This window comes from Cavia porcellus, unplaced genomic scaffold, assembly GCF_034190915.1.
Source record: "Cavia porcellus strain 051 isolate PalLab524CR breed Dunkin Hartley unplaced genomic scaffold, mCavPor4.1 scaffold_5, whole genome shotgun sequence".
Classification (NCBI taxonomy): domain Eukaryota; kingdom Metazoa; phylum Chordata; class Mammalia; order Rodentia; family Caviidae; genus Cavia; species Cavia porcellus.
In genome coordinates, this window is record NW_026947488.1 from 21,144,906 (window position 1) to 21,162,825 (window position 17,920).

The following is a 17,920-nucleotide window of genomic DNA, read 5'->3' on the forward strand; positions in this document are numbered from 1 at the left end:
TATGAGAGTGAAGCTTTTTTGAGGAAGGAATCGATGATTTTCTGAATTTTCACAGGATATTTAGTGATTTCAACGTTTTCATTTCTTGGTACATAAACTTGAGTCTTTTCCTCTTTTGAGATTGGATTAGTTTATCAATTTTATTTATTCTTTCAGGGAATTACCTCTTCAATTTATTAATTCTTTGTATTGTTTTCTTAGTCTCAAATGCATTAATTTCTGCTCTGATCATTATGATTTCCTCTCTTCTATGGGTTTGACTTGCTGTTATTTTTCTAGGAACTTTAGGTCCAACTTAAGCTGTTTATTTGTGCTCATTCTGTTTTTGTCATGTGAGAATTCAGTGCTATAAATTTCCCTCATAGAACTTCTTCCCCTGTGTCCCAGGTTCCAGTACATTATATCTGTATTTTCATTTCATTGTAGATAATTTTTAATTTCATCTATGATTCATTGGTTTTTCAGGAGGCTGTAACTCAATTTGCATGTGTTTTTGGAATTTTTGTGGATTTTTGGCCATTAATTTCTAATTTCTTTACACTGTGGTCAGATAATATAACTGGGATAATTAATTTCCATTTATTTGCATTTACTTCAATATTTTTCATGAGCTAGTATGTGGTCTATTTTACAGGTCCCTCATGAAGCTGAGAAAAATGTATATTCTGATGTCGTTGGGTAGAACACTCTCTAAACATCTACTAAATCTATTTGTTCACAGGTTTGTTTCAGTTCTGATATTTCTTTGCTGAGTTTTTGTCTGGTTGATCTGTCTCTCTGTGAGAATAATGCATTAAGTTCCCTATTACAGTTGTGTTATTGCTCATTTATTTGTCTGTTAATATTCATCTTATATTGTTGGGTATTCCCGTATCTGGTGCATACATATTTATCTTTTTTTAAAATTTTATTTAAGGAGAAAAAGAAAAAAAAAGCAGAGAAAGGGTACAAGTTATACAGATTTACAGAAAAAATAAACAGTAGGAAATCACTAGTTAATGGATTACATTTTGTCATCTTAGAAATAACTGTTCAAGTTACAAAATTAAAGCTTATAAAGTGGACATTCCAACAGTGAGACTGCAAACAGTTCTGTTCAATGATCCAACAAAACTCAGTAATATCATTATCTATCTTATACACTTAAATATACATGCAGTTATATTGTTTAGAGCACTTTCTTTGCTTTTACATTATCTATTACGTCCACCCTTTTGATTTGACTGACTGTTCTGTTATGTCACTTTTGGTTCTACTCTCTTCCAAAAAAGTAATAAGAACTGTGGGAGCAACAAAACCTAAAATGTGTAATTGTCATTGTACAAAAGAGAGGAAAAGAAAGTGCACACATATTTATGATTATTATCTCTTCCTCTTAAATTTTCTAATATATATATATATATATGTATATATATGTATATATATATATCATAGGAGAACACATATAACATATATATCCATATAACATACACACATATGTGTATGTATATACCTATACCTTCTTCATCTCTTTTGATCATGCTTGGTTTGAAATTCACATTTATGCAGAAGAATATCTGCCTCTGCTTTTTTCTGAATTTTGGTGGTATGAAGTATTGTCTTCCATCCTTTGACTTTATGAATTTCTTTTTGAGTTAAATGTTTTTCTTGTGTATAATATATTGTTGCATCTTACTTCTTGATCCATTTTTCTAGTCTGTTTCTTTTGATTGGGGAATTGAGGCCATTTACACTGGTGGTATTATCTGATGTGTTTTGCTTTATCTTTACCAAGTTATATTTCTGCTGTTGCTTCTCTACTTTTCCCCTCTCTTTAATTGGTTGCCCTGATCTTTCTTTCTGTTGTTGTTCTTTGAATTGTGGTCATTTTTATCTCTGTCTAAAATATCTTCCTGTACCCTTTATAAGGTTGGTTTGGTGGTCATGGATTTCCTCAGTTGTTCTTTGGCCATGGAAGCATCTTATTTTTCCCATGATTCTGAATGATAGTTTTGCAAGGTACTTCCATTTGTGTTGGAAGTTGCTTTCTTTCTGGACCTGAAACAGTTTACTCCAAGTTCTTTTTGACTTTTGTTGAGAAGTCTGCCATGGTTCCAATGGGCTTTAATTTATAGGTGATCTGTTTCTTTTCTCTGATAGCTTTTAACATTATGATTTTATTTTGCTGAATTTTTGGGATCTTCATTATTATGTCTGGGTGGAGATTTATTTTGGTTGTGGCTAACTGGAGTTCTATATGCCCCATTTGTCTGTCAGATTCTTTTCTCATGCTTGGGAAATTTTCTGCTATTATTTTCTCAATTTTTTATGCCATTTGTGTTGAGTCCTGCTTTTTTATTCTTATATCATTTTTCTTTGTGTTGTCTGTTATTTAATAATCACTAGCTATAATCCTGTCTTCAAGGTCTGTCTTCTGTTTCACTTAAGTCTTACCTTTCAATGGAATTTTTAATATCCTGAAAATCTGTTTGAATCCATTTCATGAGTTCTAATTATTTCTTTGCTGATTGTGCATGGTTTCCATCCTCTTTCTATCATCATCTATTTTTTTTAATGTAGCTCCACTCTACATTTGCTGATCAGTTCATTTATAAATGTTGACATTTCTTTCTTTATCCTAGAGATTATTTCTGATCTGATTTATTCTATAGCCTCATAGATTTATTTCAATGTCTCCTGGACTTGTTCTGGTGGACTGGAAATCAGAGGTTTCATTTTGCTTCTATATCTAATCATTTTCTGTTTCAAAAGCTTTTATTTTGTTTTCTGTGTTGAGCCTTGTAAGTTTTTGTAGTAGGTAGCTTTATTGTTACTATCAAGGCCTCTTTAGGCAGGGTTTCTTCTTCGGGGATGTCTTCTGTGTGTAGGAAGTTCTTGGTCTGTGTCTGTCCTTAGAGTCTACATTTCCTGTTAATTAAGAGTGAGATGTTGGGAACTGTTTGGCTCAGTTCCCAGTCTTTTGATACTGGGGTGTGGTGAGATTATTATCCCAGTGTTTCCCCATATTGTGACAGAAGTGAGGCTAGCTGATTAAAACAGAATGACATCCTAGCTAAAGTAATATAGTTAGCACTAACAATAGCATCAGGCACAGTTTAGAAACTGACAAAATGTATTAACTGTTAATTTTGTACCTTTAACCATAGAAGCAAAATCTACAGTTACACAACAGAAATGATCATAAATTGGGAGCTTGTATGCAAAGTATTTTTCCTTGGTACAGTTGTTTTACCATGTGATGGGAAAATCTAAGAAGGATAGTAGGTATAATAGAGATAATTGAAAAGAAATAAAATGGAGGCCATACTGGAGGACCAAGGATGATCCTGTAAGTTTTTGGGAAACTAGAGAAGAAAGCAGAATAGAAAGAATAAAGAAGCAAGCACGGGATTATTGAAGTTGACCAGAAAAACTAGAGACACTATTCACTCATGAAAATATGATTAAGTCAGTTGAAGAAATGGGAAAAGAAGACAAATAGGTTCAAAGAAAAATATAGGTTAAAAAAGGGGAAAAGGAGCAGAAACAGGAAACAAACCAGTAAAAAAAAATAAAAGAAATAAAATAACAAAATTCCTCTGGTGTCCACTGAGAGTTCAAAACTACTGGATAACACTGCCAAGAGTGCAGTCGAGTTTGTGCTGGATTTGAGACTGATCTTGACCTCCAGATGCAGGGGCCTGGAGCCAGACTCTTCAGCTAGTAGTTTCTGTATGTCCCTTAGCGGCCTCCCACTCCTCACCCTGTTGCTCTTGGCAGTGTCTCTCGCCCAGTTGCTGTGCTGATTTTAGGCAGACACAGCGGGCTGTTCCCAGTCTGGCGCACCTTTAGCTCCTCCTGGTCCTTGCTCCACCTTCTGTATTTTGCACTGGCAGGTCTCCATCCTCTCAGGTCCTTTGTTGCAGGGAGGGGTGGGATGCTGTGACATGGTCTAGTCCTCTGCTCTTGCTATTGTAGTCCAAGGCTCCTCAATCCAATTTTTCTCCACTCCTGAGGTGCAATGCTAATTTCCTTTCTGTTGCTTTACAAGTTCCACTGGTACATCACCAGCCTCTTTGCTGGGTGAGATGGAGGGGTCCTGTGGGGTGCCTTTCTTCTTCTAACCACAGATCATGGGGAGGGGTTAGCGATTCCATTCATTACACACTCCTGTAGTCTTTAATCTTGTTCCTGTTGGTTCCAGTTTTCTGTGGTGCACAAAAGGAATGGGAAGAAAAAAAGAAAAGAAAAGAAAAAAAGTGAAAAAAAGGAAGGACAAAAATGAAAAAAAAAAAAAAAAGAGGAAAACTGGCTGATTATCAGGGAGGGAGCAGTTTTTTTATCAGCAGAAGTTTGGAGGAAGGCAAAAGAGGCGGGGCGCCTTATATCCCAAGTATCTTCTGTGTGGCTTGATTTAGCCACATTATTTCAGTTTATTCTTTTTTTCTCCTTTTTCTGTGGGTTTTTTTTTTTTTTTTTTTTTTTCGGGTACCAGGGATCGAACTCATGACTGCCTGCTTGCAAGGTAGGTGCTTATGCCACTGAGCTAAATCCCCAGTCCCCCTCCCCCACCTTTTCTGTAAGAGTCCAACTATGGTGGGCAGTAATTTGAGTCTGCTGGCCCACTGGAAGCTGGGTGGGCTGGCTGGCCATTTTATTAAGCTCTTTATTTATGCTTTGCCTGGTTTATTAGTCTCAGGTCATACTGGCTTTAGTTTCAGACGGTATGTCCCTACCTTTTCTTCCAGTTACCTGTGTTTTAGTCGAGTTTATTTCAGTAGCTGTGAACCAGGCTCCTCCCCTCTTCAGCCATCTCCTCTCCTCATCTTTGCACTTTGACCTTAAAGATGAACACTAATTAGAAGGAAAGAAGGCAGGTGCAACTAGGAGATTATTCTAGATTTACATGTTTGAAGGTCCAAGAAAAAAGGTTATATGATCTGTAAAACTGACTCTTGCAGAAAATAAGAAAACTCCTGGATTAAAAAGTCAATTTATGTAAGACTTCATGGGGCCTCTAAAGGATTCTAGCTTTTTGCCTATAATACTGGGGAGCCACTGAAGTGATGCAACTTGTTGGAAGAGAAAAAAATCAAATTTGTGCTTTTAAAATGATGTTATCAAGTGTTTTGCTAATGAGACGTCAACCATCTTTATAGATGCATTTCCAAGACCAGCCTCTTAACTGGCTGTGAGACAGAGACTGATGAGGAAGAATGACTCACGGCTTGCTGTGATGGAGTGTCTCTACCCTCAGCATCCTGGTGGATGACTTGAGTCCACCATCTTTTATCACCTTCCTTATCTTAGCCTCTTGTGCCAAGGAACTTTCTGCAGATTTACCCTTCTTGTTCCTGGAGGATGGGAAAATCACTACCATTGTCACCTCCCAAAGGGATTCAATGCTGAGTTTTATCTTTATTAAAAGTCAAACTTATTGGTGAGTTAATCCTCAATAAAAAACTTTGATTGTTTTGGATTTTATTCTTCCTGGTATTTTATTGGTAATAAAATAACTTCTAATAATTAAACCATAAGGTCTGTGAAAAACAAGAATCACTTTCTAGTCAATCTGTTAACAACTTGCTGCATAGTAGTTACTCACTAAATATTTCTTACTTAAGCAAATCCTAAAAATTGATAAAAATACTGAAAACCCCTTCATTAGTCTCATTTGTATAGGCATGAATATTCATGTTTAAAGCTAAAATTTTACAACATTTTGGGAGCCTTTTTGTCCAGATAGAAGCAAGAAAGGAAGGACAAACTTTCAAAGAAGGAAAAAAAAGGAGGAAACTGAATTTCAGAAATCATAAACAAACACAAGTTTAGACTTTAAAATTAATTAAGTTTGAGCTGATTTAAAATAAAGTCTAGGTAGCATTACTGGTAAAGACTTTGGGGAAGTTCAATCTTAAATAAATGAGAAGAAACTCTTAAAAGTGAATTCTTGGAGGTATTGACAGAATGAGAGACATATTGATTGGGAAAGAAATTTCAATCTTTTTGACTGAGGCTCTTGGTAAGAGTATATTTTACACTGTGACTCAAAATATCCATTTAATATTTGCATATATCCATAGATGGATAAGTGGAAAGACAGATAAATGGGTGAATGGATAAGCCGATGAAAGATGACAGATTGATACAAAAATATAACAAGACTAAATGTAACTTTGGTGTATGCAAGGCATTACGATATTTTATTGTCTATATCATTGTTTTAAAACCTCATTAATCTTGAATTAGTATTACAATAAGTAACATCCCATAATTTATGAAATTCTGAGTTATAGAACATACCTGTGTGTATATAATGAATATATAAGCTCAAAATCAGTGCCTGAAACAAGATAGCTGATTGTCTTTGTCTCAACTCAGGTCAAGTATAAGCACTTCGTATCCACCATGTGGCCCTATAGACTTAGAAACCTGAGCATTGTCTGTTTTCCTGGGATTTTACCCTGCCTATGGTACAGAGGCTGAGCACCACAAAATGAAGTGTTGAAATTTAAACCCTTCTGTGTGATACTAAGAATTGGTGTGGGGAACTGCCTGGAGGACTCTCCTTGAAGGAAGAGCAATAGTCTCCATTTTGGATAAACTTGGCCTTGTCTCCATGTGTTGATATATGCAGAGCTGGGTAGGCCACTTTTTTGTTGCTTCAACTGGCTTTAAGCAGTATAATTGTGCTGGTAGAGGAGCTAATGTGTAATCTTTGAAGTTAGGGGTATCACTGTTTCCCTGCCCAGTAACTCCTAGAAAAACGTGGTTGAGCTGTGTGAGATGGAGAGCTGTGCTCACACTATTGACTGTGACTGAGCCCTGAGATAGAGGCTTTGACTTTCCAGGGCAAGAAAGTTTGTACATCACAGTTGAACCACAGACCCCAAAATATAAGATACTACCTCAGTTATGTTATGAAGATTACTCTTTCTGCACTTCTTGCCCTCTACACATTGCAGAGGTGATCTCAGGCCTATTTCCTAGTCCAGTTCATGGCTCTCACATATTTCTCACCACTTTCACTATCATTCACCCCCCAAGCCTCTCCTCTCATGGAGAATTAATAAAACCTAGTTTGGGCACTGGGTCATGGCCTTCATTCCCATGAACATCTTGGGTGGACTTAGGACCTCTTGGTGCCCCATAACTATATATATATCTTAGTGTCTTTATTCTTGTCTTGTATCACACTGAAAGTGGTAGATTGGGGTAAGGATTGTCTTTCCTAGTAAGAACATTGCCAACTAAAAACCAGAAATCTTACTACTATAGTAAAGGGAATTTATAAGACATGGAAGGCAAGCAGAAAAATCATGTGTTGTGTGTTTAAGGGTATAATAACTATGAAGACAGACTTTTAAGTCAGAAGTGGAATCAAAGTTCGGTTCTGGTATACACTAAATAAGTAATCTAAGACATTTCTCTTAACTTCTGTGCTCCTGATCTGCATGATGAGAATAATAGTACTTAGTTATATTAGGGTTAAACTTTCCAGGAGGCACTGATCAATGTGGAAGTGAAAGAAATCCTTGGCAGACAATGGATCTCCTTCCTCAGTCAGTTTACAGGATTGTAGTTGTAAACCTGGCTGATGCAAAACAATCTCAAGGGTTAGATATAAGAAAACCGTTCATCAATCATGGTCACTTCTAGAAAAATGTTTGTGTCTTGAAAACTCACCCATTCCTTTTGAGGCTGGATTGTTGTCTTTAGAATTGACCTTGGTGTTCATCCTCACTTGAGAAATAAGATCAGGTAAGGAGTTACACTGAAGAAGTGAGTGACAGAATGATATTTCCAACATTTCATCCAGGTCTCCCATCTCCTTTCCTCTTTAGATTCAGTACAGAAACGAGATAATACAACAATGAGGGCAGTGTAAGGGAAGGTAATAAGGCAGATAGAAATGATCAAAATATGTGTATGTATAAAATACTACTTTAACACAATATTTTATAAAATTAGTTTGTGCTAATAAATGAATTAAAATACAAAATGCAAAAAACATAATATAGCAATCAAGAGTATTTGGGATGAGAAAAATTTCAGTTTAAATCTTGACTTGTTAGTATCATTTTGGGCATTTTTTTGTAGCTTGCATGGGCTTTGATGTATTCTTCTTTGAGATAAGTTTATGCATATGTATTTCCTCTGAGTTGGCATGAGGACTAAATGAGATTAAATGTGCAAAGTACTGAGCGTAGTATCCAGCTCATTAATATCATGAATTACTATCATTATTAGTGCCTCTACCAGACACATCACCAAGTTGGGTGAGGAACCTTATATTATTTAAGAAAAAGGAAAGACATAGGACAATGTGGCCTGGAAAGAAACTTGCTTCCTAAATCCCTAATTCATATTTTAACTGACTCCCAAAATGAGCTGCATGGATTTTTAAAGTCAGAATCAAAGCTAGGGTCACCTCAGTAACCCACTTACTTTGTGGGAACTGCAGCCAGAACATAGGCTCTTTCAGTGCTAAGGATGACCCATGAGCAAGACAGGCACTGGAACATTCTTGTCCTGGGAGTCGGGGAATTTTCTTCTTTGTGAATTTCTTGTGAAACTGAACCCTTTTATAGGGTTTAGGTCTTTGCTCACTGAGGAGGAAGCAAACTAGAGAGCTTAGGGAGGCAGGTAGTGCAGCCAAGGAAAAAGCTTTTTTGTTTTGTTTTGTTTTGTTTGCTTTGCTTTTTGACATTAACTTTACTGTGTTTGTCTCCCTCTTCAAGGCGCTGGGATGCTGAAGGGCAAGGGATTATCAATTGGTCTTAAAGTAGATGCTACAGAAGGTGCATCACTGGCTAAGATAGATTAAAGGTACTTGGCAGTGGTGATGATGACAGATCTCACTCGCAAAGTTAGTTCCCACCTCAGCAGCCTCCTTGGTCTCACACAGATTCCTCAGGTACAATTCATGAAAGAAGAGGTTGTCCATTCCCACTAGACCAGGACACTCTAACTTCTTGGCAAATCACAGCCCTGGGGCTGGTATGTTCCAATTAATGGGCCAAGGTAAATATGTTTCCTCTGCTGGAAGCTCTTCTGCAGGACTGAGTGATACAGAAGCAGCTCCTGGTGTGGGCATAGGATATGCGGTGACTGAAACTTAGTGTTGCAGTGCACCCACCAGAGACTGCACCTGCTCTCTGTTCTCTCTTTGAGTGTGAGGGGGACAAAGTGTTGGACAATAAGTGACCTGAGTTATAAGTACTTGCGCAGCACAAAACTAAGCATTGGCCCATACAAGTTATATATTAAATAACAAATTTATTTTATACCACAAATGATTCTTAGAGACATTATTCCAATAGGACAGCAACTCTTAAGACTTTTTCTTCAAAAACAAAATAAATAAAATAATCCATTTGATTACTAATTTTGGGAAAAAACTAAATTTCCTAATGCTATTGCTCTATTTCTAGAATGTTCTCCATTAAAATTCTCTCTCTCTCTCTCTCTCTCTCTCTCTCTCTCTCTCTCTCTCTCTTTTGCTTATACCACAATTTCTGTAATTGAGTTTGGAGAGCCATTCCCTGTCCCCAAAATATGACACCCTGTTTAAACAGTGGACAAGAAGAACTCCCTCAGAGCGGGGCTGGCAGGCGGTGACCCACTGTATTGCATGTCTCCAGTAGTAGACTGGCTGATTTTCCTTGTCAGATTTGGAAATAGCACATTTTCTTCTCCCAGCCACTCCTGTGATCCCCCCAGGGATTCTGTAGTTACAGTAAACAGATGAAACAACACCTTATTACCATCAAGACTTTGAGGATTGGAAAGCAGATAGCACCAAGTTCATGTCAAGAAGATTCTGCAAAGAGGCTGTTGGAACTGTGAGAAGACAATGGACAAGACACTCTTCCCCTACACACCTAACCATTCATCTCCTCTCCCTTCCATAGTAATTATTGTGTGTGTAAGAAGTTAAGGATATAGTATAAGAAAAATTGGAGTCTATTTATACTCTTATACATCCATCCAAAATGTAGTGGAGAACAGAGACAAATAGTTAAACATTTTTCTAGCCTGGTAAAGTGAAAAAGGGTTATGAGAATGGCAATCTTTATGAGATCCAAAGTTGGGGAAAGAGCTCAGATAACTTCTTGAAGTAATAGCAATCAAAAACAGTACTGAGAGTTAAAGAAGGATCAGATCAACAAATGAAAGGAGGTGGAGATGAATAATCCCAGGCACATTCAATTTATCTGTGGCTTCTTTGAACATGGTGACAATTCTTATCTGAGGAGGGTATTATGGTTCATGTGGGACCTATTTTCTGTTTCTTCCACAGCTACTTCAGAAAGCCCAGTTTTCTTGCCCTCATTGCGAGGTTGATGGAGTCCCTCCAGCCAGTTTCAGGTTAGGTCCCTAGTGAGAGAGGCCATAACCATTTTAATGGGAATTTCTCCAACAACAGGGTCAGAGGCACCCAGTTCTTACATGAAATTAATTGAGTTCCAGGGTCAGGGAGTGAGGAGTGGAGCCCTTAGAACAAATGATTTCTGTTTAAGTAAAAAGACCTTTGGGGTCCTTTCCAAAGCTTGCCTAAATTCAGTAATTATGTCTGCCCCATGGTTACAGCCAACTTAACAGCAGAAAAAGGTCCTCAATGATAGAGGAAAGGATGGGAGGAGATGCAATTAAGCCTGACTGGGTTTTTGTTGCAGCTAGAGTTGTGCAGAAAGGCTGAGCTCATATTTCTCTGGCTGGATTCCTTGAAGATATACTGTGAGCAGAGATGTACCTATTTTAGTGAGCATAAGCTCTTCTCTTACCCAATCACTCTGTACAGAAGCACTCTGTGTACGTTTGCTGTCATCATCACCATCTCCACCATTATAGTGGAAATTCAGGTTATAGCTCCAAAATCCATTTTTATAAAATTCTAAATTTTTATCCAGATAAATATCTTTCCTACCTGAACATCAGAACTATTTTAATTAGTAAAAATCACTTCCTGGTCATTGGGATTGGTTTAGGGTAGAACATACAGTCTCATTTGGACCAGTGAAATGTGGAGGGATGTTTTGTGAGAGCTTTTGGAATTAGCTTTCTTCATTTTTCTCAGAGAACTTTTCTTTCTTTTTTTATTTTAAAATAGGGAAAAACTAATCATAACAAAATAGAACAAAGCAGATCAGAAGCAAAACAATGTAAGTGATGTAGACTTCAAAGCAAGACAACAGGAGATCTACAGTGGCTACCATAATGTCTCTTGTTTTCTTCTAATTAGTTGTGTATATCTTCAGACACAATGAATTCATACAAAACAAAATAACATAAAACTGATCAGAACAGAATAATAAAAGCATTGCAGGCCTTCAAAACTAGACAATAGGAAAATCAGCAATGGCTACCATAATGCTCTTGTTCTTTTCAAAATAGCTGTCCATACCTTCATGCATGTTGAAATTAAATAACACAAAACAGACTAAAATCACTCTGAACAAAGAATAGAAACATTAATGGATTTCACAGCATGATGATATGGTATCAGCAATGGATCCCATAATGTCTCTTTTTTTCCTCCATTTCCCATGAAGTTGATTTCAGCCTCATATAGGTACATTGCATAGTGTTGAGGTAGTTTCTGGCCCCTGCTTCTGGACCATGCCAAGAGACAGCGGGAAGAGGCTACTATGAAAAGTTCTGAGGTGGGCCAGGGATTTGGCTCAGCAACATTTAATATTCGTAGGATTGGAACAGTTTTGCATGTTAGTGTCTGGTGACATGAGGAACTCTTAAAGATCACTATATAAAATAACAACCTTAGTTCAGTTCCTACCACCATGTTTTGAAAGCCTTATCGTCATTGTTTTGGGCTCTTTGCTATTGTTATTTATTTGTCTTGTTTCTTATTTTTCCAGTAATCTGTTTTAATTGTTTTGTTTTGTTTGTTTTGTTTTCCCTCTAATGCAGATAGGTATACAAGTAGAGGCTTATATATGCTGAGAACTTCTCTTAAACAGTTTATGAGAATTGATTATATTATGTTGAAGAAAAAGAGTGTGGGTAGCTGACAAATCCTGAAATCTGAGCACCAATCTTTCCTTCTTTCTCTCACTTTACAGAAGTCATCACAGTCAGAGGCTTCTCTCTGATCTTCTGCTATCTCTCTTATTCTTTATAGGTTTTAACATAGTTGGTCTAACTGAATCCTGCTTATTGTTCCTCAGAGGACCTGAACTGATTCCTACTGATGAAGCTTTGACTGGGTGAGCAAACTGCAGATGTCAGTGTAATGCTCAGCATCCTTTATTCCATTCTCAGAGGAACCAGGAGTTTCCCTTTCACCATTTATACACAGTGGAGCAAAATTTTTTGGTAAACTTCAAGGACTGCAGAGAACAATATCTGAGAAAGGCAAGGTGATATCAAACAGACATGGAAAAGAAATGGCACAAGCTCCCTTTTTGGATAAGTTAAACTTTCAAAGAATTTATATCTGTACTTTCAAACAGATGTTGGATGTGCTAGAAAAATCTTTGAGACAATACAATCTTCAGCTTCCATGAGTTTAGTTTTACTGTCCACCCCCTATTGTTGACTTCTTTCTTAGTCTGTTACTTGCTATTCCAGATCCATGTCCTGTTCCCCTGAAGCCTTTGGAGAGCAGGAGACCAGGAGTTTTTCCTACTCTGGGAGAAGATAACATACAGATAATATGGATCTAGATTTTCAACTGGTTTTTGCTATGTGTCCTAACTTTTCAGGGTCAGTTTTCCAAATGGGAAAGTGAAATCATAATCGTTTCTTTATAGGATTGTTAAGAAGATGGAATGAGGCAATGGAGCCCCAAAGATCTAGCACAATTGTAAGCACATAGTGGGTGCTCGGTGATACTTGGCTTTCCTCAGGGGATGGTAATTTGGAAGCATGAGAAGCTGCAGGGAATGTTCTCAATGTTCTTGCTCTGCTGTTACAGAAGGAACATGATGGCTCAGGGAAAAAAGTTCATTTGGGGTTCTGTAGCCATGGGCCTCTTCCGTTAGGTCTCTGGGTTATCTTATTAATTAAAATAACTGCTTCTACTTTAAATTCTATGCTTTCTCCTTATTTTAGGAGAACTATTACAAATCTTTTATTACAGACTTAGAATATATTTCTACTGTGTGAGGCTTTGGGGCTAAAGATAATCTAGTCTAGCACATACCACAGAACATGTACAGAGGAGGAAACTGAGGCGCAGGGTTGGTGAGTGGCTCATCTGGGGAAGATCTGAGAGGATTCCTGGGCTGCTCTCCATCCTGCCTCAGCTGCAGGAACATTGCTTAGAATTTGACTGTTTCTTCTGGAATGAGTTATATGTGTCTGCTTGAATTGGAAACCTCCTTTCCAGGGGCCCAGTATCTCACTCCTCTGAAGTTCTTATGACTTCTACAGAGCATAAATTTCTCTATTCTATGTCATGCTTCTCTGATACTCTCTGTGCTTCTATCTTTCCTTCTCAGACAGGAGAAAAGCTGTGTTCTGCTAGGATCAGGATTCTGGTATACATCAGGATGATACACGCTGCTATGCTGAATTTAGTGAATTCATTGTGGGTACTCTGAGGATATACTGGGTAGCAGGAATGAGAATGCAGAAAATTTGGGCATGACTCTTCACTGATTCTGAGGAAAGTCTTCCTAGTTGTGTATACATCCCTACAACCTGTAGACAGGAGAATTGAGCAGCAGGAATCTTGTTGGTCAAAGACATAGCCTTTGTATTAATTTATGTGAATTTGAAACCTAATTCTGCTAAATACTACTTATGTGATCTTGGGGGTGATTTATTTAATTTCACTCCGTTTTTCCCATAGAGAGGACAAGAAACACTATCTGGGTAGTTGGAAGGTAAGAGGATGCTTGTATCAACTTGTATATAAATGCATGTGTGTGTGTGTGTGTGTGTGTGTGTGTGTGTGTGTGTAGACTTGCATATGTACATGTGACTGTGAATATATATGTAGGTTGGCACCTACAGTTGTCTTAAATTGTCTCTTAAATTCAAAGTTGTTTGGTGAGTTTGGTGACATCGATCACTCATTCAATGAATAAACATGTAGTAAGCACCTAGGAGGTGGCAGACCCCATTTCAAGCTGAGGAAAGGCTATGAATTAAACATACTTCTTCACTTTAAGGGACACAGTCTATCAGCAGCAAATAACTGTGATTCCCTGTGTTGATACAAGCAGAGCCCTTTGGAATCCCAGGGGAAGGAATGAACAGTTCTCTGGAGAAAGTGGAGGGAGAGCATGGCAGACGGGAGGTGAGCAGGGTTATGAACACAGGAGCTGTGGGCAGGAGAGTCCTGTGGGAGGATGACTCATGTAGAAAAGTGAAGAATAGAGATGGAGGGAAAACAGATAATGCAGGTGATGGGGAACTTCCTTTGAATTTATGTGATTTTTTTTCAAATGGTTGCTAAGTTGTTTGGACATAAATATTAACTAAGTTGTTTGGCTCTAATTACAAGTTAAAGGGAACATATTTTTCTTTTGTCCTCAGATTGCCATGTAGTGATAAGAGAGACACTAAGTATGTCATAAACTTAGAAAATTCTGAGACACAGCTGTGAAGATACTCATTAGGTATTGTTTGTTTTTGTTCTTTACTGCAAGGTGGTTCTCAGCTGCTATCACATGTGGTATTGAGAGTTTAAAAATGTTACCTTTGATCAAAAAATAGTTTGAACAAAAAATAGATGATCACAGTTGTTTACACATGTGTATGCTCCCTTGAATACACATGCAGAGAGGTAGAGTGATTTGGCTGGGTGGAACCTTCAGATGGTAATTAGCTTTGAGAAATGAAAACTATGAAAAATCAATTAAGATATCATTTCTAGATAAATGGAATCAGAATCAGGAATTGCCTTGGAGGAATGATTTCCTCAGCCATCATTGGCCTCTGCTTGAGGAAAAGAAGTTTTCCAGTTCTAATGGGTGAATGGTACCTTCCACATGGATGCTAAGCACATGCACGAATCCCATGGAGCCAGATAGTTTTCTAGGGTTACTCGCCTTTTCAACCTCATCAGTCTCCTTGAATTAAGTGCTTCTCTGTCCGGCGCCGCGTCTGTCCCGCAGAATGAGGCACACGAACACTTTGTCTCTGCAGGCTCCTTTATTGACTGGGCTACAACCTCAATACACGTCCGTCCTTGACGGCTTCCTACGTGTTGTGCGTCGGGCACTTCCTATACTTGGGCTTATATAGCTAATGTTATCCAATCATGGGATTACACGTGGGGACAGGCGATTGGGCGGCAACAAGGAAGCAATCAATCATTACCATATATGGCGGGGACAGTAAGCCGAGCAAGAACCAGGAAGCAGGATATGTGCGCCATCTTGGGCACACAATGGGCGGGGGAGCAGCGAGGCGGTAGGCGGACGCCATCTTGTGGCTATATTCTCATGGGTAATACGGCAGGCTCCCAACACTTCTCCAGAATGTGACTATAACATCTTGGCTTTGGGCAGAGTTCCATTCATTCTGATTGCTGTCCAACATCCTTTCGTTCTCTAAAACCACCCTGAAATTGCTTTAGATGTTTAGCACAACTGTCCCTTCTTGCTACTTCTGTTCTTTTTGGTCAAAAGTCTTCAAAGTTGTTGCATTCTTTGCTGCTAGAAATTGTTTCTGGATACTTGATCAAATAGCCTTCAAATTTCTTACATGGGAAAGTAGGGCTAATGGGTAATATCATCTCCTAAGATATATTTCTCTCTGCTTGCAGAGGTGCATGCCTTTTCTTGCTTACGTTGTATACTCACTGAATATTTGTGATTCTGGGAGACTGATGCTGTAATGGAAATTTTGATCAATAATTCCATTTATTGGTCCCAAACTGTGGGGTGATGACCACAGTTTGTAGGTGGTTCTACCTTCAATTTTGGAAATAATTACACAACTAACCTTGAAACATCACTGTCTCATTTCTGGGATGACTAACACTTCAGTTTTCCTGTTATGTCTCCAAGCCCTCTTCTCAGGGTTTCAATGATTCTCTTCTACTCTCTCTGTCTTCTTTCCCTCTTGGTGATCTGCACCACTGGCCCATGGCCACCATGGAGGCTGATTCAGAGACTGTCTCAAACCTTTGGCCTCACTCTTGCCTATAACTTCCAGCTGGATTACATAACTTGCAGCCTCCAGCAGCACCTGCAGTTTCATCCGTTGGCCCAAGCCTGCTCCTTTCCTTGGCTTTCTGTCTTTGCTAATGGCAACCCAGCCTGTCTGGTCTTGGAGTTTTAAGAATTCATCATAATCTTTCATATCTATCTTTACCTCATCTGTTATCTCCAAGATATTGACACATTCTCCATGTTACATGGAGGAGTAGGTCTGATCCACCTCCACACTCTTCTCTTCCTCTTTCCCTTTATCTCTTTCAGATTGTCATACTCACTTATGTAACACCCCTTTATCTCGTCTTCCTGCCTCTGTAACTGTTGTCTTTTGCGCTACCAGATTATTTTTCCAAAGTTTAATTTGTAGAATTTTACTTCCTTACTCTTAAAATTTTGTAGATTCCCACTTTTGGATGTCTGTTCCTGACTTCAGGGCTCTCAGTGACAGAATCTGTACTGTATTGTGTCATTCTGGCTGGTCAAGACCACACTTCCCAGATTACTTCCTTTTGTGCTTCCAGCTAGACAGAGCCAGCAGGCAGTTACTTGTGTGATTTGGAAGGTGGCAGGGAAGTGGCTTATATTTTGCAGCACACATATTGATGGTGATCTGCTGACTCATCTTACTGGCATGAATCAGCAATTGGACTTGGACTACGCTTCTGTCTTGGGTCCTCCTTTAGCTCCTCTGACTCCTGGACCAGGCATTTTATTCCACTCCACAGTAAAGAGATTCAAGTGGTACACAATTCCCTCATCACTATGGCCATTAGAAAAAATCATGGACAAAGATTTCAGTCCATCCTCATGACTTCTAGCTCATGCTTGACTTTTTAAAAATCCAGCTAATTAAGATATAATCTAGATATGTCACATCTTTCACATGTTTGAAATGTATAATCTATTTTTTAGTATGTCCAAAGTTGTACAGCCATCATCACTGTTAATTTTAGAATTTTTCTTCACTTCAAAAGGAAACTTCATGCCCACTAATACTCACTTCCTGTTCTCACTCACACCTCCATTTCTAATGTATCCTCAATCCTAAGCAAATGTTAATTCATGTTCTATCTTTTATGGATTTGGACATAATCTGGACATTTCATAGAAGTGGTGTAATACAACATGTGGCTTTTACTGCATGGCTTCTTTTCTTTCTATCATCATGTTTCCAATGTTCAGTCATGTTGTAATATGTATCAGTACTTCATTCCTTTCATTGCTGAATAGTATTGCATTGTATGAATATATTATATTTTGCTTATCATTTCATTTGTACTATTTCCTTTTTTAAATTTTTTGTCTCTCTACATGTAAGTTTTTGGCATGCATATTTTTTATTTCTTTTACCAAAGAGTGCAACTGTAGCGTCATATAATATGCCATAATGGCTTGCCAGACTATATTCAAAGCGACTCTTCACTTCCCATTTCTCTCAGTGAGGCAGAAGGGTTGCATTTGTTCTATGTCCTCATCAATGCTTGTTAGAATATGTCTTTTATAATGTTTACTTTTATTAGCAAATGTTTGCAGTACATAATGATTGTATTTGTTGTGCAGAGTTGGTACCTGGATGTAACATAGCTCCATTCCTTTTCACCCCGTATCTTAATCTCTTCTTTTCCCAAAATATCTGTGCCCCTCTTCCCTTCCATTTTGCTCTTTTATTTTTTTATTTTGAATTTCTCATATAAGATAAATAATGTGATATTTAAGCCTGTGTGTCTGATTTATTCCACTCAACATTACAGTCTTAAAATATATCTATTTTCTTACAAATGTCTGTCTTTTTTATCAGTGCCATCCTA